The sequence below is a fragment of the Euprymna scolopes genome, chromosome 38 (assembly GCF_053919585.1).
Source record: "Euprymna scolopes isolate OS-2025 chromosome 38, ASM5391958v1, whole genome shotgun sequence".
Classification (NCBI taxonomy): Eukaryota; Metazoa; Mollusca; class Cephalopoda; order Sepiida; family Sepiolidae; genus Euprymna; species Euprymna scolopes.
This window is the reverse complement of record NC_136519.1, coordinates 33,731,336-33,755,525: the sequence shown is the minus strand read 5'-3', so window position 1 is coordinate 33,755,525 and position 24,190 is coordinate 33,731,336. Positions and strand designations below refer to the sequence as shown.

General features: G+C 32.0%; 1 protein-coding gene and 1 pseudogene across 2 annotated transcripts in view; one reads left to right on the top strand and one right to left on the bottom strand.

Annotated features, from left to right (window-relative positions):
- The window catches only part of LOC145263127 (uncharacterized), a 311,291-nt gene that overhangs the window by 23,260 nt on the left and 263,841 nt on the right, over window positions 1-24,190 (bottom strand). The window lies entirely within an intron of this gene.
- LOC145263477 (U2 spliceosomal RNA) lies at window positions 2,271-2,404 on the top strand (annotated as a pseudogene).

Genomic DNA, 24,190 nt, shown 5'->3' with positions numbered 1-24,190 from the left:
CCACTAAGACGTCTATATGATTGATTGAAGAGTTTCACTTTCTTTTTTTTCTTCATTTAATATTAACAAAAAATTACTGAAGTTAATAAGTATTTTATTTTTAAACAATACAGAACTTTCACAAATGCATTTGATGATATGTGGAAAGAATTCCCTTTTGTCTTTTTTGCCACAAAAATCCCATCAAATGCATTTCGAGCATATTTGGCTGATTTCTGACTTAGCCTAATTTTTTTTTTTTTTGGTATGTGCTCACAAGCCTTCAATGGTCTGGGCATGAATGGAGAGGGTCCACTGAATCCACAAAGTTTTCACTGTGGATCACTTTATCGTGCTCATAAATGCTGTGCTCGAAATCCTTGTCCTTCATATGCCGCCTATCCACCCAATATTATTCTTGCCCCTGGCAGGATCTAAGATTCTATTATCGGGAAACAAGGTGTGTCGATCCGTTTTCGACTACAGTGAGAGTGCACAGATTTGACCCTCATTTCACTGCTCCAAAAATCCAGACTTCTTTTTTAATGTGTCCTCTATTGTATTTTTCTTTTAAATAAATAGGATTAATCGATTTTCACTTTTTTTAGTGTTGTATGTTCATCTAATCCACCAAGCATGATGGGAATGAGGGTCAAACCTGTGCAATCTCACTATGGTTGAAAACAGGGATCAATACACCTTGCTCCCGAGAATAAAATCTTGGATCCTGCCAGGAATAAGAATAATATCAGGTGGATGGGTAGCAAGTGAAGGACTCAAGGATTTTGAGCACAGCATTTATGAGCACGATAAAGTGATCCACAATAAAAACTTTGTGGATCCAGTGGACCCCTCCATTCATATCCAAACCATTGAAAACTTATTGGCACGCACAAAAAAAAAAAAAAAAAAAAAAAAAAAAAAAAAAAAAGTCAGAAATCGACCGAATATGTTTGGAATACATTTGATGGAACTTTTGTGGCAAAAAAAAAGAGAAAAGGGAATTCTTTCTACGTATCATGAAAAACATTCATGAACAATATTCTTTTTAAAATTTATTTTATTCACATTATTTAAAAGTGTTCTTTAATAAAAGTTCAAAGTTCTGCTGCTCTGCCTGCATTGTTTATAAATAAAATAGTTATTTAAATTTCTTTTTTGTTTAAACATAAAACAGTTATTTAAAAACTTTATTAAAAAAAGTTCTGTATTGTTTAAAAATAAAATTCTTATTAACTTAAGTAATTGTTTGTTAACATTAGGTGAAAAAAAAAAAATGAAACTCTTTAAGCAATCATATTGACGTCTTAACGGTAACGGTGTGATCCCTTTTAATGTCCTCTCTAGTCATGTAAGAGTTACAGCTCCTTTTTTCTGCCTTTTTCGCTTAAAGTAAACATCTGCTAAGTTGTTTGTATCAGCCATAAGATTTTTTGTTCAGTATTTAGTGATTTTGATATAACTTGCTGTTAAAAAAATTAAATATAATGGTTTTATGAAATAGGTTGTTCAAAAATAGCGCCGAGCTGCATTTAAAATTCTCAGGTTAAAGTTAAGCATAGTACTTTATATAGTACTTTATATTATATATATATATATAGTACTATATATAGTACTTTATATATGTAATCAGGCAGAAATAAAGCAATATAATTGCTAGATGGAGATCAAGCAAGGGAGGTAAGAAATGAGATACAAAAATAAGGATTTCTGTCGTGCAATTACCTCCCTTTGTTGATGGCCATTTTTTTTTCTTTTCTTTTTTTTCCCCCTAAAACATGTATTCTTTTCATCATCACAGAAGTAGACCGGTTGTTGGCGGAGCAGATGAAACACAATCCAAGGTGTTTAATGTCATGGCGTCCTCATGAAGCAAGCGGAAGTGATGAAGTGGTACCATCGGCATGCTGTTCAATCTTTCTTGGCGATTCTCAGGTAAGAAAAAAAAAGAAATCATCTTGCCCTTGTGTTTGGGAATCGGGAAAAATTTAGGTGCTTGTGCAGATTAGTGATATTTTAAACCAACGCATTTCAGGTGAAAACATTACGTACTTATATATCATGTGGAAATTAGTATAAATTCCAAAAATTACAAAAAAAAAAAAAAAAAAAAAAACTCAGTAGAAGATATGCTAAATATATTAAAAAAAAGAAAAAAAAAAGAAAACATCTAGAATTACTTTAAGATATTTTGTGTTTAAAAATAATAGACCCTTAATTAAAATGAAGGGAGATAAGTCATTTTGTCACCAAGAATTGGTCGCACAACTCTTCTACATCAATACATACAATTTGCATACTTGGCCTTTTGGCTGAGATCAAAGTGTAGTATCTGTTCTTCAGATGCTGCACTTCCATTTCTCGTCCTCTTTCAGTGGAAGAGAAATCCTTCGCGATTGAGACAATTTTTATTTTTGTACCTTTTCTCCACGTTAAAAAACGACCCTGGTGTCTAACTCTGTCCCGTGGGGAGGCATTGTAAATAGGTAAATAGGTACATCAAAACATACGAGAAAACTCAATAATTCGATAAATTCTATTTTTACTTGTAATTATTTTTCTACTGGATCCAATTTTAATGTATATGGCATAATCACACTGACATACCAGTTCCCATTAGATCATCAAAGATAAGCAACAGTGAACCTGTTCAGTACTAAAATAAGTGACCTTTTGGGAATCCCAGGTACTGTATGTGCTCTCAACTTACCTCGATATTGCTTCCAGTCATCTAGCACTTCTTGCAATTAAACTCAAGCAGTGCCGATTTAGAAGAGGTGTGGTTGGTGATTATGCAACTCTTGCTTCACAATTACAGGCGCAGCTACCTTTACAGGGGTTATCCATTGTCTCTCAAGACTGAATGGAGGTATCATTTTCCATGATTTTTAGAATATATACTCATTTCGACAGGAGGCGTAAGTACATAATGTTTTCACCTGAAATGCGTTGGTTTAAAACATCACTAATCTGTACAAGCATTGGAATTTGCAACTTTGGGATTAAGGATGTTCAGACTCAAATCCGAATTGTGAATTGGGTTGAATTTGATTTCATAACAAGTTCATAAATTGACACAATTTTTTCAACAGGATTAAGAGATCAATGCGTGGTGTTATATTATAATTGCACTGATATGGAACAAAGAAAATTCCTTATTTTTCTAAAATAGGTTGATTTTAAACATGGATTCTCTAATCGTCATTAACTTAAAAAATTACCGCCAATAATACGTAGACACAGTGGCCTAGAAAGAAAATGGCCACTGAGATTTTCGGAAATTTAATTTAGGATAATTGTTTGATTCCTGGAAAAGTTGATGAAAAAAAAAAAAAATGCAATCATTCAGATTTATCATCTTTGTTTTTTTTACTGACATTTGTCTACATGAATGGTTATGTATAGAGATAGTGGCTTAGAAAGAAAATGGCCGCCGCATTCGAGTTTTCTGTAAAAACTGAACAAAATAAAAAGTGAAAACGCTGTGCAATTATTTAAGTTAAAAACTATTTTATTTAAAAGAATATTTTTATTTTATTAATAAAAAAATCTAAAAAATTTTTTTAAAACTATTTTAATAAAAACTTTTCTTTTATTAATAAAATGAACAGAAAAAAGTTTAAGTCAAAAGAAAATTTATTTTATTGATAAATAGTATTTAGAATTTAAATCTGTAAATGAAGTCTAATTGAATTTACTTCACACAGGAAATATATTAAAATAAATAATTGAATGTTAAAAGAAAATTTTTTTTATTTTATTAATGAAAAGAATTCTTGTAATTATGCAGCATATAATGTTGCCAAATTTATTTGGTCCACATCTCTTTCTCCATGTGAACTCATATAGGTAACAAGAAAAAGAGTTTGCGATGTACCATATGTGCAACGCAATTTTGGTTTTATCCTCCTCCATGCATTCGCAATTAAATACAGAGTGGCCGACTTAAAAATAGCCCAATCTCTAATCTTTCTCTAATCAATTTTTTTTTTTTTTTTTTTTTGCAGATTAAGTGGCCCAAGTAGTAAAAGTAGCCTAATCTATTTCATCTTTCTCTTATCGACCAACTGACACCACAAGACAAAATGCAATTCTTTTTCCAACAAGATGGCGCTACATGCCACATGTCTCACAGATCACCGGCACAAGTTCATGACATGTTTACGGAAGAGAGAACAATAAGCAAAGGGTTATGGCCACCACGTTCCCCAGACTTGTCATCATGTGATTTTTATCTTTGGGGGACTTTAAAACAAAAAGTTTATGCAAATAATCCTCACAATCTAGACCAACTAAAGGAGAAGATTACTGACACTATCAGGAAAATCATCAGAGAAAATCTACAGTCAGTATCTGCAAACGTTGTTAAACAAGCCTAGAAATGTATAGATGTCAATGAGGAAGCACTTCCAGCACCTTTTATAACACTACACATAATTTAAACAATGCTACAAGTAATTTAAACAATGAAAGAATGTTCCTCCTCTCTACTACATTTTCTGGGCTACTTTTAAGTGGTCCAGCCTGTATATATTCACAGTGCAATCATTTGAATTCACTTTTCACTTCGTTTCAGCTTCTTCAGTTCCAGTTTTTACATAAAACTTGAACTTGGCGGTCATTTTCTTTCTAAGCCACTGTGTCTACACATTACCTTTGTTGACTTTTAATAAACAATATTTTGCTATTGGAATTTTAAATTTTACTTATATTATTGTGCATGACACAGGTTTTGAACCCGGATCATCTGCATACAGGTTTGGGATAAAAAAAAAAAGATTGAACAAAGAATTATTTTGGGAAGAAATGAAAAAAGCGAAAACATCTCTTGTCTATGACATAAGTAGATTGAAGAGTACGACCGGTAAAAGACTGAAATTGTCTGAGAGAATTAGATCAGAGCTGTTGATGTAAATAACAGTCATTTAACATGTACCAGGGAGAACAGAGAGCCCGGCAGTGAAACAGGCTGATAGATAAGAAGGCGTCAGTGTGTCGACTGCTTAAGTCTGAGACCTATTTGTTCATTTATTAATGAATTTAACTTAGGTCTGATACCTATTTGTTCATTTATTAATGAATTTAACTAAGAAATAAAAGTATACACATTCTTTTATAACCAAAGAGGGAAAACTGTTTTACTTTATTTTTGTTATAACTATGAAGGGAGCAACTTTGCTATAATATGAAACAAGAACGTGAATTGATTTATTTCCCTCATATCAGGCTCTTAGAATTACCCGGAACAGTAAAATTCATTGTGTTACATCTATAATGGCTGAAACTCTGCATTAGACAGCCAGTAACATGCACACATAAACAATGGATCAATTCGGCTTCAAGGACCCAAGAAAAAATAAATTTTTCCCTTTTATGTTTCTAAATTTTTAAGATGAGGATTAATTATTCGTATTATTTGGACTATCGTTCTCATCTTGAGTATCATTTTCACATTTTGGTTGATGTAACCTCTAACCTTCTTCAGGTGTATTTTGTTGAATTTGGGAATTTCGAACAGAACCCTTTATTTACTTCATGAGGGTAGCATGCTCTTGTTCCGTCAGCCATGGTTGGATAGAGGTCCTAACTAATTAGCAATTGTATTTTTTGGTTGCTCACATTGAGAATTGAACCTTTAACCTTCATGAGAAGGTGATTTTTGCAATTGATTTTTCCAAATACTCTACCCACTGTTCCATGGGCTTGCAAGGGCCTAAAGTACAGTGGTCCATTCGAAATTCCGTCCAAATTCCAGAGTTCGTTTAACAAGATACACCTAAAGAAGGTCGGAGGTTACATCAACCGAAACGTTGTGAAAATGACACTCAAGATGAGAACAATTGTCTGAAGAATCTAAATAATACAAAATCTTTCCCTATATCAAAATGGACATTTATGACGAAAAACCCCAAACAAATCCGGTCCAATATGTTTGTTTACAGCTACCATGAGTGTCTAAAGTCAACTGGTATAGACACACAGTTGTCTCTTTCATTTTGTTTATTTTCTGGAGTCTTTGAAACCTAATTGACTCCCCCTTCCCACCTAAAAAAAAAAAATACTATTTTAACATTTGTGTGGTTCATGAGCCTAATTTTCATACTTCCCTGATTGTAGAAATTACAAAAGATTGGAAACAGATCATTTTTAAATAACTTATCTAACATTAAAAATCTGACAAGATAACTTTATAAGTCAGACTCAAATAGTAATCAAACTAGCAAATTTTCATTTGTTATTGCTATACTATATTAGTTGCAATATTGTTATATCCTATGGCAGTAAGTAGAGTTTATGTTAACTAGTATGAATTTTGTTAAGGGTCACATTAAGTACATGTCAGGACAACCTGACAGCAAACAGTAATAGACCCAGTGCACCTAGCATGAATGAGGTAAGAGGGGTTAAGGGTTAGCTTCCGAGACAAAATCCGCTAGAAGCAGATGTCGATGATGTTATATAAAAACATCACGTATTCGAGTTGGGACAGAGTTTCAAAACAATTGGGGTTGAGAAAGTGGTCAAACCAGACGTGTCCAACAATATAGAAATCTAAATGAATTTCCTCGAGACTGTCCATTCGTTGACCATTATTAAGACTAAGCAAGAAAAGTACATCAATGATAGGAAATTTCGATTTTTGGGATATATGACCAGAACAGACGGTTTAACAAAAGATCTGCTCTTTGATACAACCCATGGCAAAAGAGTGGATGTAAGATCACAAACAAGAATGTCAGACAATGTGAAGGACATCGTGGACATTAGCATGGCGGAGTTGCTTAGAATGGTGTAGAACCGGAGTCAATGGCGACGATTCATGAAGAGTGCCACAGCTAGTCAGTAATGACCATTCCGTCAAAGAGAGAAGAAAATTAAATATCGTTAAATACAGTTAAATAATAATAATAATAATAATAATAATAATAATAATAATAATAAAAAAAACGGGATTTGGGTACCATCTTATCATATTATTAAAAGAAAAAAAAAATGCTGTGTGGTGGACGCGCGTAAGAAAGTTGAAAATTTTAAAAGATAGGAGAGAGAGAGAAAAAAGAAAAAAATGCTGGGTGTGAACTTGCATAACTTAAGTTCATAATCGAACACATTATTGATCGGACCACAATGACACAAATGTTATGATGTTGCAAATTCAGCTTTTTAAAATGAAACAACGTTCGCGCATGCACGATTTACAAATAGCGCCAAAACCAAGGTTTTACCTGGCACCTCCTTCAAACAAAATGACCTTTCTACATGAAATAATTGAAGATTTTTTCTAATTTTTCGATATTATGAGTCTGAGATATCGCTCTTTCTAACGATACCACGTTCATGCTGCTTTGATGCGAATAACAAAAAATTTTTAGCGGAGATACAAACACACACTCAAACACACAGACGACAATAGATTTCTTGAGGAATGACCCAGCATTTTCTTTCTAAATAAGTACATGAAATGACTGAAAAATTAATCTCCTAATAACACCTGGCCAAGTTGGTCACCAAAGAATTAATATTTTTTAAAATTTTCGATATTAATCATCCAAGACAAAACTGATCAAGAATATGCCAACTTTGTGGGTGTTTGCTTTGTAGTTTTTGGTTTTTAGCTACACACACACACACACACACACACACACACACACAAACTACCCTTTATGTTGTACATTATGTTATACCTTCTTTAACATATAAAATTATCTGGTTGGAATTTCCAAGTCAGACCCAAATAGACTCCAAGCTGACAAATCAAACTGTTTTTGATTAGCAAATATTTATTATCTATTATTTTTGTAGCATGTTATTTGCAATATAATAATCTACTTCACAACAATATTTTTTTTAGTTTGGCCCAGATAATCTTTTTTGATCCTGGCATTCTATCTGTCAATACGAGATGTACTATGCCTCTTTGATGGTAAATATGTCCTAAGAAAGTCATTCGTTTTTTCCTGATAGTGTCCATCAGCATTCCTTTAGTGCATCCAGATCTAGTCCATATTTCCTTGCTAGAAATGTGATCTTTCCAAACAACCCCTAACATTTGTCTCAAAAAGCAAATTTCTGTGCTATTAATGCATTAAAAGAACATAAAAAAAGGTTGCCTCCTTTATAATCAAAATGTATTGTAATAAAATGGGATATGTAAAAAAAAAAATAAATAAATAAATAAATAAATAAAACTAGACGTGATAAATAAAAACGGTTTTTAAATTTAAATCCATCAAAAAAGTAAACAAAAAAAAAATGGCTATGTTAAAGAAAATGGTTTCTTTTTGATTTCTGCTTTCTGTTTAGCAGAAATCTTGCTGGTATATACCGAGGAAAAATCCCTTCTTATTAATACTGACATAATTCCAGTTTAATTTTAAAACTCTCTCTCATTATATATATATATATATATATATATATACAAAATCTTTTTCGGAAGGGTTTTATTTTTTTTCAGCCTTTACTTTGAATTTTTTTTTTTCAAAATGGTTTTATATAATAGAAAATGTATTTAAAAAATTTACATAAAAATAGTTGACATTTTTAAATGTTTTTAATATATTGTGATAAAAACATTTTTCTTTAGTCTTTACATTGACATGTTTTTTTTTTAAATTACATGAATTTTTTTTTTTAAATTAAATATATTTTTATTACAAGATATTAAAAGAAACATTTAAAAAGTAAAGAGTATCTTTATGTAAACTTTTAGAATATATTTTCAAAGTAAAAACTAGATTTTTTTATGTAGAGTTTAAAAATTAAACTGGAATTATGTAAGTATTAATCAGAAGGGATTTTTCCTCGGTATATATTGGCAAAACTTGGCAAGACTTCTGTTTAATAGAAAGCGGAAATAAAAAAGGCAGTCTTATTTAATATAACCAAGAAAACACCTGCTTGTATTTTAAATAATCTTTAATCAACTTTGTTTTTTGACTTGTGAATATTTATTATTGTACTGTGTTATTGGTAATATAATAATTTACTTCAATAGTTTTCTTAAACTAATCCAGATAATACATATTATGGAATATTTTAAAATAATTAAAAAAAAAAAAAAAAAAAAATTAAATTCCACAAAAGAAGTAACTCGTATTTGTAATTGTAGAATATGAAACGAGGTTGCTTCCCTTATGATTAATATGTATTATAGTAAAAACGGGATATGTGAAAAATAAAATAAAAATTGGATGTGATAAATAAAAACTTGTAAGATTTGTATTATTCAGATTACTGTTCTCATCTTGAATGTTATTTCAACAACATTTCGGTTGATGTGACCTCCGACCTCTGTCAGGTGTATCTTGTTGAAGACGAAAATCTTTCTATTGGGAATCTGCACGGAATTTTGAATAAAACTCTTGAGCATAGTCTCATTCCATCAGCCATAACTGGGTAGAAATCCTAAGTAAGCCGCGGTAATATCTTGAGAGTTGTATGCACTGAGGATTGAACAATCAACATCCAGAAGAGTGTAACTTACAACTGAATTGTACCAGGTATTTTATTCACTACGTATCCATATTAGAATTGTCTGCAAGGACCCATGATGTAGTGGATAAAAGACTTGGTAAGATTCAGTTACAACTTAATTTTACCAAGTACTTTATCCACTATGTCATGGGTCCTTGCACACAATTCTAGTATAAATTTTAGGAGCCTTAAACCTATTTTTGTTTTAGATTTACAATCTTACTACTTATCACTGCATATTATCACTATATATATATATATATATATATATATATATATATATATATATATATATATATATATATATATTGCAACATATAAAAACTGCTTTGAAATTTGAATACATCACTTAATTAGTGAAAGAAAACACCTACTGACATACTTGCATCAAACGAAAAATTAATTTTTTCTTTATAAACCAGTGTTATAAAATGATACTAAGAAGCTAGTATTTTTTTCTAGTGCACAAATTGTACACGAAGGCAAATTAACAATTCATGAAAATATTTAAAAAAAAATAGTTAAATAATGATGCCAATATTAAGTTGTCAAATAATAATAAAAAAAAAATATGGAATAAAAAAAAAAGTCCAAACTTATAATTTTGTATTTAATTTTTTTATTTGTTTGGTTCAAAATAATTCTGACAAATTATGAGAGAGAGAGAGAAAAAAGAAGGTATGAAGCACTTAAAATTTGCCCCTTATGAATGCGATGATTTTGTAAAGTGCAACAAGTTTATCTAACAAAGGTTTAGGGTAGGGGTCTTCAAACTATGGCCAGGTGAGCTCTTATGGAAAATGTAAAAATATTCATGAAAAATTTAAAAAAAAATGGAAAAGTGTGAAAATGGTGGTTTTTCTTTTTGTTATGAAAATGATTAAAAGAATGGGGTTTTAGAGAACCAGTTTCACTAAAAAAAAAAAAGCAACGTTAATTAGCAAAACAGTATAAAACTTGTCCGAGTCAGTTTTGAAAATTTTTTTTATTTTATTTTGGCCTACGTTGCTCTAAAACGTCAGCAATATGCCTGCTCCCTGTCCAAAAACGTTGGAGACCAGCTGGTTTAGGTTCCTAAGAAATAATTTGAAGTTTGCTACATTTAAAGGCCATATTAAATGATTTATTAGAAATTATTCTAAGGTCAGTATTAAGTTCAACATTTTTATTGAATGTGTTGGATCAGTACTGTTCCTTGGAAATATATTTCATCTTAATACAATAGAACAATTCTAGTGCAAGAGTTTATAATTTCGTTCTGCCCATGTGGTGAGAAATGCAAAGCAAGATTCTCTCTTTCTGGCTCTGCTTTCAAAGCCATCGGATGTGTCCAACCAGTTTTCAGTTTGAGCATAACTTTTTAAAACCCTTGTAGAGAAAACTAATTAAATGCCTCAAAAGCGTTCATATGTCTGTACATCTTGTAGAGTTCAGCTGCAGAAAAAAAAAAAAAAAAAATAGTGACGCTCAGTTGATTTTATTCTCATTGGTTATGAGAACTAATGTGAATTATCATTGTTTGGATACAAATTAGTACAGCATAATCACGTTGACACACTGGTTTTTGTTAGATCACCAAAGTTAAGCAACGTTGAGCATGGTCATTACTAAAATGGGTGACCAATTTGGGAATTCCAGGCACTGTATGTTGGAGGATGTCAACACCTCCCTGCAAGAGTTGCAAAAACCTAATGTCATCATCTCCCTTAACGGGGCCGATTGTGAATTTCATACTCCCATGGAATTTCCTCTTTTGGAGGAAGCCGATTAAACTCGCATAGGGTTAGTGCCGTTTTCATATGCAAATTACACGATTTAAAGTGTATAAAAGCAAGCCGTTTGAAGAACGGGTGGGTTCATTTCTGAGGAAAGCAAGCTATGCAGGTGTGACATATTATTTGAATCTGAGCGGACACATTGAAGTTAAAAAGTAATATGAATTACGGCATCAGTGAAAAGGGGTGCTGTCAATTTATTTATTTAGAACACAACAATAACTCAAGGGAGATAACTATGTTCATTCCGCGGTTTTGTCTGTTTGGTTATCAAATTATACAATAGTACTCTTGTTCAGGACTCATTTTTAAATTATTTCTTCATGTATCTTGTGTATTACATGGATTTCTGATCATCTGTTTGTTTATCTGACAAATTGTTAATAGTTGGAACAGATACATCGAGAACATTGCCAAGGCTGCTGCAAAGAAAGTGGGCTCTCTTTACCATGCTAGAAAGTTATTTACGCCAGAGAGTATATGATACCTCTACAAGGCCACCATTCACCCATGTATGGAGTATCGTTGCCCCACATTTGGGCTGGTGCATCTGCTACTAGTCTCACACTCTTAGACAAGGTTCAAAAGAGAGTCGTCAACCTAATAGGCTCCGCACTGTCAGCTGGGCTTCAACTTCTGTTCAGTCAATGCAATGTTGTATTTCTCTACCTGTTTTACAAGTATTTTAATGGTAGGTGCTCTGATGAACTACAAACCCTTGTAGTCCTCGACATAAATACTCCTGACAAACCTGACAAGCAGCAAAATCCCACCCCTACACAGTAAAATCCCACCCCTACGCAGTAGAGATCCCCAGATGCCAGAAAGCCTTCTACTCTAATAGTTTCTTCCCCAGGACTGGTAGACTTTGGAATTTCCTTCCTGGTTCCTGCTTCCCTGACTGTACTAACATGCAGAAGTTCAGTATAATGTAAACAGACACCTTGCTGCTCAACTCCCTACATAGTATCCTTGCAAATCATGCCCCAGGTAGTAGCCCCCTTACATCAGAGTGGCACTGTGCCTTGTTTGGAGTGAAAATGCAATTAAAAAAAAAAAAAAAAAAAAAAAATCAAATGTTAACTTTCTATTTTTCTATTCTGTTATTAACAAAGGTTGCTGCGTGCTAAGAGAATGATATATTCCTAATACATAGCAACTAAAATACCAAAATAATAAAGTTGGAATATCAACTATTTTCATATATACATGTGTATTATATATATTTTTAAAAAATTTAGCCCAAAAGCCACTCGAGGATAAGGGTTAATGAGTGTACAATGGTCATCAGGACAATAGTATAGTAATCGTTAGTGGTTAAAATTGGGTATAATTTGATTATTTAAGGTGATGTCTTAACAAGAACTTGTTTGCATTAGACTTGAAGACAATCCTGTTGTAATCAGTTGTTTTATGTTTGCTCCTGACAAATTGTTAATAAATTAAATGTTAGATGTTAAACGGTTTCCCCCTTTTATCTTTGTATTCTCAAAATGTCATAACTATCTGGGAGTAATGATGTCTAGCAATCTCAGGTTTGATGACCACTTGTCTTATATATCCAATATGGTTAATAAGGACTTTACATGTGTATTCTGAGCTACCAAATTCCTCATGAATGTCATTTGCTGACTAGGCTTTACAAGGCAATGATCAAAATACGGGATGGCTAAGGCATTTAACGGTAATCTCTGTCATGGAATGATAAAGGTATCAGATTAGGCACCAAAATTCAGATTTATAAAGCTGTTCCTATTTACAATGTCTCTCTACGGGACAGAGTCAGACACCAAGGTCGTTTTTTAATGTGGAGAAAAGGAACAAAAATAAAAATTGTCTCAGTCGTAAAGGATTTCTCCTCCACTGACAGAGAACAAGAAATTGAAGTGTAGCATCTGAAGAACAGATACTACACTTTGATCTTAAAGCTGTTCTCTCAATGCTTTAGTTTGGATCTGAAATTTGAACCTCCTACTGGTCACAAATAAGTTAACTTTGTCTATTCAATAAAAGATACTTTCGTTCTATGTATGACTATACACCTGATGTACCAAAGTTATGAACTTCTTGAAAAATGCAAGCTTGAGGATATCGAAACGTTCCTTATCCAGTCACAGCTTAGATGGCCGTCAGAATGAGTGATAAGCGTACACCAAAAATTCTGATGTATTGCTTAAAAGCGGTAAATAAAAAGACTGGCAAACGCTGGATCAGACACAAGGACAAACTTGAGTACAATCTGTCAACCTTCAATATTCTAATTAGATGTTTTGAGGACTGGGTACTTGATACAAATGGAGACGCATATATTACTAGAAATTAAAACCTTTTGAAGCAAATAGTATCAACAAAGTGAAAGAAAAACCAAGATTAAAGATCAAGATACGTGCTATACAAACACCAGCCATCTGCGGCAGTCATCATTGATTCTAGACTTGTGGTCTCGTTTGTAAATCACTCAATAGACTTAAATGTCTCCTTTGACACAAACATCCGAACTGATCATTAAACTGTTAGACACTTGTACGTCAAAATCGACGGGAGAGTCCATCATATATGCCAATGCAAAATTTGTAATGGTTCTTGTAAAAATGTTGATGACAAAAATTACAGCAATGTTAAAAAAAAAAAAAAAATGTTTTAAATAAATAACTTATTTTTTTGTCTATACTGATATTTTGTGCAAATATTACATTTACCAATATTTTTAAAATATTCGGTCATATCAACCCTGTAAAAATGTGGAAGGTGTCGGAAGCAGGCACGCTTACTTAACTGCCGACCTTGCACGGAGTTGAAGTTAGACGACTTATCTTTCTAAGTAATGAGCTCTTTCTGTTATGTTGAGTGGCGAAAGTGGTTATTGTTATATATTGGGACACGATGCTAGTAAGTGCCGAAGGTGGTTGCAAATTTAACTCTAACATTACAATGAAATAAGGATGGTGTAAGTTTCATAAACTGTTGCCAGTCTTGATATCACAAGCTATTCTCTCAATACCAGTGAGGCAGGGGAGATAAATAATAGCTGTGTTAGGAGCATGAAGCTGTATGGAGGCGAGTGTTGGGCACTCATCCAGTCCATACTCGCCAGTCTTCAACATAATGACATAGCAATAAACAAAACATGCAATATCAAGTTTTATCAACTCCAATATCCTGGATTTGACTTTAAACCATATCCAGTGGTGACGCCCCAGCTTGTGGGCTTTGGGGAGTGTGGAGCCACCCTTTAATTGCCATTGCTCCCAGGTTCACTCTGACACAGAGTGGCAGTACCTGTTAGGGTCCCAACTATGGGTTAAATAGAAGCCGACTTGAAAACAACAAATATATTCTATTAAAAAATTTTTCTTCAAAATCTTTGGATTCGGCATTAAATAACCTGAAAAGGGTTGATATGCCGTAAAACAAAAACAACCAACCAACCAACCAATACCTTACTGATGAGACTGAATATACGAAAACTTAACCTTCTGACAATCAGCTACGTTAGTTTGGCCAACTTGTGAGGAAGCAACTTTAAAGAAAATGCAGAGATTGTGAGGTGGAAGGCCAGAGGAAAGTGGGCGCCTTGAGAAAACTTTGATGCAAACGTTTAACAGTGGAATTTGAAAGAAATCCTCAAAACTGCCAAGCATGGAGACTAGGATTGCAAGCTGTCAGAAAATGTCAGATTTCGACCAAGTGAAATAAAACAGTAAAATGGATATGATGCTAATAATAATGATTGTAACGGAAAAATGTTTGAATTTAAAAAAAAAAAAAAATTTTATGTTCGAAAAGGAGTGACGTCAAAGATGGTGTCATTCCAAACCTGTTCTTTTCAACTAGTAGCAAATACACAAAAAGCTTTTTTGTTTGTTTTTAATAGAATTGAAAATAGTTTTGTAGAAGCCATCCAACATGGTTGTTTGTTTTGAAGAGTCTGAAATAGTAAAGGACAGATATTAAGTTCAATCTTACTTTAAATAAGAGGTAAAAACTACTAAGATATATATATATATATATATATATATATATATATATATATGATTAAGCAGTGATAATAGAATACCAAATGTGGCTGGTGTGTACAAGGAGACCAAACAATCAACCACATAAGCAGATAAGCAAGGTGATGCGTATAACAGGTCTGGAGGTCATGTCACAATTGAGGGAAGGTAAAATACAACTAAACTACAATTCCTGAGATCATTATTATAAAAAAGACTGGTTAGTAATTGGTTAATTAATAACTATAGAATAATAGTTCAGCGAAACGTTGGAGTCAGCATTAAATAACCTAAAAAGGGTTGACAATTGAGTGAGCCTTGAGTTCTCAGTAAATGGACGGCCTACCTTTGTTCCCTCTAAGAGGAGGAGGGAGGGGATGATTGTATATGTAAGTAGCTGGCAGCCCGGCGTTGCCCAGTTGTACAATATGCTTAAACATGATATTTTAACATAGGCAGATTGCATATGCATTATTATAAAATCAATCCTCTATTGATTATGATATTATATATTATGTAGAAGAATTTAATTATAGAGGAATAGTTTGCTGAAACGTTGAAGTCGGCATTAAATAACCCAAAAAGGTTTGCCAATTAAGCTAGCCTTGAGTTTTCAGTAAATGGACGCCCCACCTTATGTTCTCTCTGGTATATGTAAGTAGTTGGCAGCTCGGCGTTACCCAGCCATATAATACGCTTAAATATGATATTTTAATTTATGTAGATTGTGTATGTATTATTATAGAATCAATCTCCTATTGATTATTATATATTAAGAGAAACAATTTTCCTGGTAGACTAATTAAAAAAAAAAAAAAAAAAAAAAAAAATACATAAATAAAAATGATAATGTTCATCCAATTCCGTCTGTGTTTGCTTACAACATCATGTCAGCTGATATTTGGGCTTGACGATGAATGCCCTGGAAAAGTCACTTCTGATTAATGTTTACTTTTAAAATATGCAAACAAAGAAATGATTTGTGGCGATTTCAAATGGTACCTCTCCTTTTATCATAAATTGGACTCATTAATAGAAAAAAATTAAAATGAAATGGTGAGGTACGCCCGGGCTTGAACAGGGAATCATTCGATCTGTGGTCGAATGCTCTACCATTAAGCTATAGCTCCAGGTTATAATAAATCTGTTTTTTTTTTTTTTTAAGAAGAAATGATTTGCTGAAATTTTATTATCTCCCTTGACTGATGTAATGTAAAATGTTTCCATGTAAAAATTATTATTTTTTTATCTATAAGAGAGAAAAGCTATTTTTAAGATCGGATTTTTTTCAATTTTCGATACTTATCTGATGAATTTCTGTACAAAACATCTCTAAGAACACTGCCGGACATATAAATTAGCTTTGTATGAAATTTGCAAAAGATAGGCTCAGCCGTTTCGGAACTCATAAGAAACTCACAAACCACACACAAAGTGACTTTTATATAAGAGTAGACAGTGTGGCAAAAGAATGTCAGCAGGCATATTGCCACTTGGACGTAAGGGGTTACTATTTGGGGACTATGCCCAGGAAAGATTAACAAAATGTTGGTTTATGCTACATTTAAACTTCTGCATATCAGTACAGCCAGGAAAGTATGTAGAAGGAAGTGAATTCCAAAGTCTAGCTGTTCGAGAGAATAAACTATTAGAGTAGAAAGCTTTCTGGCATTTAGGAACCTCAACAATGAAGGGGTGAGATTTTGTTGCTAAGCAGGTTTGTCGGGGATATGTACGTCGATGAGGCACAAGTGCAACGGGTTCATGAGCACAGAGATGCAACATTGCGGCGATGGGACAGGAGTTAGAGCTTAGTTGACAAAGTGGGACGTATTAGATTGAAACAGTTTTTGTGTTTTAAGGATCAGAAAAAGAATGAGGATAACGCCACATTTTTTAATTTTTATCTTTACTTTTATGGAGATCACTTCAGACAAGGCATAAAGCCACTTGATGTAAGGAGCTAAAAAAAAATACTACTTCAAAGTCAAAGATGGACAGATTCCAACCCAGAAAACAGCAATTTTTCCCCTTTGTCATAAACATCAATCATTGAATTTTCTTGCAAACAATAATACTCTCTCTCCCCTTCCACGATATTGTATATTTTCTGACTTCAAAAAAAAGGTGCTTTCTCTTTACATTTGTAGCATATTAAATAATAATTAAAATAAACAAATATAAAAAAAGAAATGAAAGAATTAAAGGAAATATTTGTCTAGACCTGAAATTAAAGTAAAAGAATAAAAGGAACATATCTACACTGGTAAAAATGGTTAAAAAATTCATAAAGAAAAAAAAAGCATAAAAATACATTGATAAGAATTGGTTCTTTTATATATATATATATATATAAAATTCTATTTTTTTCTTTTTGGTGCAGAAGTATAAAAATTTATGGCACTTAACTTTTGTCGTTATGCTTAAAATGAAGCCATAAATTATTATTCAACAGTTTAAAGGCTTCAAAATTACTTTTAGAGTGTCATGATAGTAAATACAAATCATGTTCATCTTTTAATAAACATGAAAAGGTTTTGAAATTCAAATATAATATTTAAATTCAAATATTTATAATATTTAAATTCAAATAAAAAAAAGGTTTGCTTTTTTTCTATTGTTCTTGGCCTTTGGGCCGGGATCAAAGTGTAGTATCTGGTCTGATGCTACACTTAAGGTAATTTGTCTCGGTCAATGGAGGGGGAACCCTCTATACTGGGACAATTATTATTTTTTGTCCCAACGAGTGCCCCGTTTGCCTTTTTTTCAGGGATCTGGTTTAACTCCACTTAAAAATGACCTTGTGTCACATTTTACTTTGATGGGAAAGCAAATAAATACTAACATAATATTTAAATGTAAGCACGAGATGTATTATTTATATAATACCATTTGGTATGACCCAACAATGGAAGACCAGCTAAGAACAAAAAATTGAATTTATAAGACCATAAAATCCAAACTTGATCGCCCTTTGGGGCCTGCGGTGCAGTGGATAAAGGTGTTGAGTCTCCACGGTTTCAAGTGAGCATTGTCTGAAGACAGCAGTTTCAATTCTACCCAAGCAAGCCAGAGAATTATTTGGTTAAAACACGATGAGACAACAACTATGGAAGGCAGTAATTACTACAAGTTACAAGATTCAACATTTCTATCCCGCTGTGGTTAATCATCTGAAGAAGGCCAGAGGATGAGTTGGCCAAAATGTGGTGAAACAACAACGGCTATGAAGATGAGAATAACAGTCCGTAAAAAGAATGAATGCACAAATTATGAAGCCTCATCTCAAAAGGATTTCAAAAAGCAATAAAAATAAAAATTAGAATCATATTCATCTAATTTAGTGGTAAATGCTCTGATGAAATGCAATCACTTGTGCCCCCACGACGTGATCACCCTTGACAAACCCGATAGGCTGCTAAATTCCACCCCCACACTGTAGAGATCCCTAGATGTAAAAGATCTTTCTACTCCAATAGTTTCTTCCCCAGAACCGCTAGACTTTGGAATTCCATTCCAGGTCCCTGCTTCCCCAACAGTACTGACGTGCAGAAGTTCAAGTGTAACGTGAACTGACATCTTGCTGCCCAAATCCCTACATATTACCCCAGTAGTTGTTGCCCCTGATAGTAGCCCCCTACACCAAAGTGGCAATTTGCCTTGTTTGGGGTGAAAACGCAATAAAAAAAAAAAATTAAAAAAAAAAAAAAAAAATTTACATAGTTTGTGAATTCATACCGTTGAACTCATCTTTTCTGTTAATCGTCTAACATGCCTTTCACTCTCACATTTAATTTTAAACCTAAAAACACTTTTCAATGAAAATTTCTCACTAAAACGGCTCATCCCAAAAATACCTTGCCCATATTGAAACGCCTAAAAAGGACCCTCTAACGGCGGATATTTTGGAATTCTAGAGTCAAAGTTTGAGTTTCCAACTCTGTAACATTAGTAAAAACATGGTGGGTTAAGATTCCCATTGGAAACCTTAGTAAATTATTCATAATATATATATATATATATATATATATATATATATATATATATATATATATATGATAAAGATAAATTAATTGTAAATTATGAATCAGTTTCAAAAGGAGAAACAAAACAAAATCAAATTGAGTGTACGATCATTTCAGAAACAATATTCATTTTATTAATATTGACAAATTAATATCGTTTCCAAAACGATCGTAAATTCAATTTGATTTTGTTTCGTTTCTCCTTTTGAAACTGATTCATAATTTACAATTATTAATCTCTATCCTCAATATTGATATAGCTTTAGGATAAATATACCTATTGAGCTTATTGAGCTACAGTACTATGAGCACTGTTTTTTTTTTTTTTTTTTTTTTTAAGTATTAATACGTTAAATTAAAATTTGCTCTTTTAGACTTCCGGTATAATTCCCTCTATAAAATATATATATATATATATATATATATATATATATATATATATATATATATATATATATATAACTTATAAGACCATTCTGTAAAAAAAGGAGCAGCATATCTAACTCTTCCCTCATGGAGAGACAATAAATAAGGACTGTCATTAAATGACTGTTGTGTTAGGAGTTCGTCATAAATATTCTTGAATTGTAAAAGATGCTCTTGAAGTCATAAATCAATCATAATTCAAAAAATTATATCCCTTAAAATTTTGTATGATTTATCTGCAGTTTAAATATAATTTTAGCCAAGTTGAGAATCATATTTTTGTTCACAATTAAAAAAAAAAAAAATGTAACAAATTTTTTTTGGAGACGACCACCATTCTAGAAAATAACTAAAGCAGTAATTAAATAAAGTGAAAAATATATCCAACAAAGAAACAGTCTTTTTTTTTTTTTTTTTTAATTTTTTATTTTTCTCATCAAATAAATAATACATTATCTTTTTAACATGCGATATTTATCTGCAAGAGTTGCTTCCCTTTACGTCATTTCCTTTTCATTATTGGCACAGAAAAGCGTTGAGCAAATATAACATTTACTGCACAGAAAATAAATGAAAAGAAAGCCTTCACAAAATAAAACTGTTTAAAAACAAAATGTTTTCTGCAAATGGTTAAATAGGGAAATAGGATTTTTAGGTCTTGAAATGTTAAACTACCAGATATTTCGGAAAAATAAGAATTAAGGGTTCTTTTTTTTTTACCACCGGGGTCGGTTAGAAAATTAGGTGCTTATTCAGATTGGCACTTGTGGAGGCAATTAAAAATAAAGAAAAGTCTGATGTATGTACTCGTTACAGAGCAAAGATGTCATATTCCCCAAATCACATAAATCGATCAAGTAGTTTTATTTAAAACTAAGACAATCAAAATATACGATTTTTAGCAATTTTACTACTAAACTGCATTGAACATAAGGCTGATTTTTCACCTCGACACCGATTTGATTGGTCTCTCCCTTTTTTATTTCATCAGATTTAATCATAGCCGATGAAAACACTATGACTTGCTTAGTCATAAAATTAAATTTTCTTGCATAAACAAAAATACTTGATCAAATTAAATAATTTTTGAAATATGACATCTTTGTTCCGTGACCGGTACATACATCATACAGAATTATCTGTATTTTATTTACTTCTAATATCTGCCATAAGTGCCAATTCGAATAAGCACCGAAAATTGTTTTCATTTTGGTTTATAGGTATGTAAAATAAGTGTAGTATTTGACTTTTGTTTTAATTCAAGATACTTTTGAATTATCATGATAGTAAAATACGGCAGTCATTAAAAAAAAAAAAAATCTATAAATAATTTTTTTTTTTTTTAAATGGACGTTTTATCATTATTCGGTAGTAATTTTTAAGCTTGTAAACAGTAATTTTGAGCCCAGATTAAAGTTTAAAGGCCAAAATTAAGAAATGGCAGTTTTGCGTTTTTTTCAAAAATGTTTCTATTTTCTGGAACTTCTCTCCCAAAAGTTTTTATATATTTTTTTTTCTATTTCAGTTAACATCAAGCAGGGATACTTGGTGTTGTCCGGGGATATAGATAGCAAAATACAGATGTTAAACTAACAAGTGCAACATCTCTTTCGATACATTCTTGGTCACATCTCATTTTTTTTTTTTTTTTTTTTTGATTAATAGAAAATAAAAAATGGGTGTTTTTCTATCAGAACATCATTATCATCATTATTTGAAAGTAATTTGTAAGCCTTTAAACTGTAAAAGTATAATTTTAGTCTCGGATTAAAAGTTAAACATGACACTTTCGTGTTTCAAAAAAAAAAAAAAACAAACAAAAAAAAAAACAAAGAACAAAAATATTTTTATTTTCTGGAACTTCTCTCCAAAAAAAATTTGAAATTTTTATCTCTTATCAACTAGCAAGACTACTTGGTGTCGTCCGGAAACATAGATTATAAAATAGAAAAGTTAAACTAAAGAGTGTAACATCTCTTCATATATCTTCTGTCACATTTTTTTACCCCCCCCCAATCTCATCTCATTCCTCAATTGTTCACCGCTTTCTCTCTCTGATTCAGACACAACCACCGATTCTTTTCTAAATTCCAGATTTCGACTCTTTTAAGATCTCAAATATTTAGTATTATTCAATATTTTGTGCACTTTAAAAAAATTTTTTTTTTTCTAGATTACTGTAAAAACTCATCTAATATGTGTATTAGTATTATTTAATATTTTGTGCACTTTAAAAAAAATTTTTTTTTTTTAGATTACTGTAAAAACTCATCTAATATGTGTATATATTTTCACAAACATAAAATACACGTATAAGAGTTGGAGGTGATCTATAGACTTTAGTTTCACTGGAAGTTTGATATCAACGAATATTTATCATTTTATCATTAATACCAGCAATGGAAAAGAAAATTTTAAACAAAAATAACAATTAAAAAGAATCGGTTTTGGCATCAGAAACTAGACACAATTTTTTCCAATACCCTCAAAAGTTCCGAATTTTCAGATTCCCGATTCTGATTTATTGTCCCAACACTAATTCTTAGTGTCTATAATTTAATGCTGTTTCTGGGGTAATAAATTATAAAGTATGATATAAGACAGAAAATGGTAAATATAGATAAAGAGTTACGATTGATTGAGATTGTCGGACTGACTTCCTCATCTTGGTTGTTATCATCACAACGTTTCGGCCGTTTCGCCCTCCGGTCTTCATCAGGTGTTTTGTATCGAACTGGGGAACCGTTTATTAGGAGTCTCGAACCCAACCCTTTATTATTATTACGGGGTACCGTGTTCGGACTCCAGCTGCCGATTCTCTGTTTTGAATGTTACTTTTCACTGCCTTCGTTCAGGATTGAACTCAGCACCTTTGAGTAACTGTAAACTTTGATACAACGTCTAGGACCACTCGGCCATATGTCACTAGACAATTACTAAAGAGTTACGACTATTTTCTTTTATGAGAACTTATCTAAGGAAGATTATCCTGGTAAATGCTTGCTCGCTGGAGGAGAGGGAGGGGGTCGGTCGATTCTGGGCCTTTTCGCCATAAAGAAAAATAGTGGTTGCCTGCAAACTGCCTTCAGTGAGTTTATATCGTAAATGCAATCAGGCCAATGCCAACTAGTGGGAAACTGGAAAAGAAGGAATGGCTGCCTTCAAACTAACATCTAAGGAAGTTGTTCCAGGTAGAGTCAGATCATATCTAAGATAGCAAGTAATGCAGAAGGTGGGTTGAACTAGCTTTCTCCAAAGGAGGAAGTGTCTAGGGAATATTGAATTCACAAGCGGTCCCCAGTCATATGTACATCTTGGTTAGGGGAGATGACGACATTAGGTTCTTGCAAGGAGGTGTCAACGTTCTTGCACATACAGTGCCCGGTATTCCTAAAAAGGCCACCTCTCTAATATTTAGCAGGCTCAACTTTGCTTAATTTCAGTGATCTAACGAGAACCAGAGTATCAACGTGATTATGCCATATGGGGAAAGTGGGCAAGGGGAAGGTTGGCTGCCAGTGACTGCCTTCTGTAACCTCCGACCTTCAGGTGCATTGTGTCAAACATAAGAATCTTTAGGTCAGACTGAAGAATCTATATGAAATTTTGAGCTGTACTTTTAATTTGATCCATTCGGCTAGATTATTCTCGTTCTATCAGCCATGACAGAGTAAAAAGTGGTTATTACTAGTTAATATCGGTTGTAATGAAAATTGAACTTTCAACCGCCAGAAGAGTGTAGGTAAAATTGACACCTTTCAAATGTCGGGTCATGTCTGTCTGACAGAATAAGAACTATCTACCCTCATTGATTAAATAAACATATATATATATAAAATAAAATTTTATTCATTCAATAAATTAAAAAATTTATGACGTGAAATGGTTAAATTTCAAATCAAAAGATTTTTATTAATCTATGTAAGACAAAGAATACATTTGAAATATTATAACTCCTTATCCTATAGGATTTCGATATCTACCATCTCTTTAGAGGAGAAAATATGTGCAAATAGTTATAATGGTTTTTAGATAATTTTAGTCTGAAGTATATATATATATATATATATATATAGTCTTCCCTAATTTTCTGTGGAGCGCTACCGAAAGTGGTGACACGGCAAATCAATTCCTTCACTTTTTTATTCAGTATTTGTACTTTGAATCGATTTATTGAAATAAAATATAAGAAAAGGACATTATTGAAAAATATACAATAAAAATTAAAAATATACAAATAAAAATTAAAAATATACAAATAAAATAACAATTTTTATTTATTTGCATTTTAAATAACAATTAGTGCAAATAAAGACTAATTTTGTTATTTTTTATCTGTATAATTTTAATTTTTATTGTATACTTTCTAATAATGTCATTTTTTAATATTTTATTTCAATAAACCGCTTCAAAATACAAATACAGTAGAACCCGGGGATATGGTATTATAAATTAATAAAAAAAAATACAGTACAGTATATAAAACACATGTATATAATCAAATAACATTATAAAT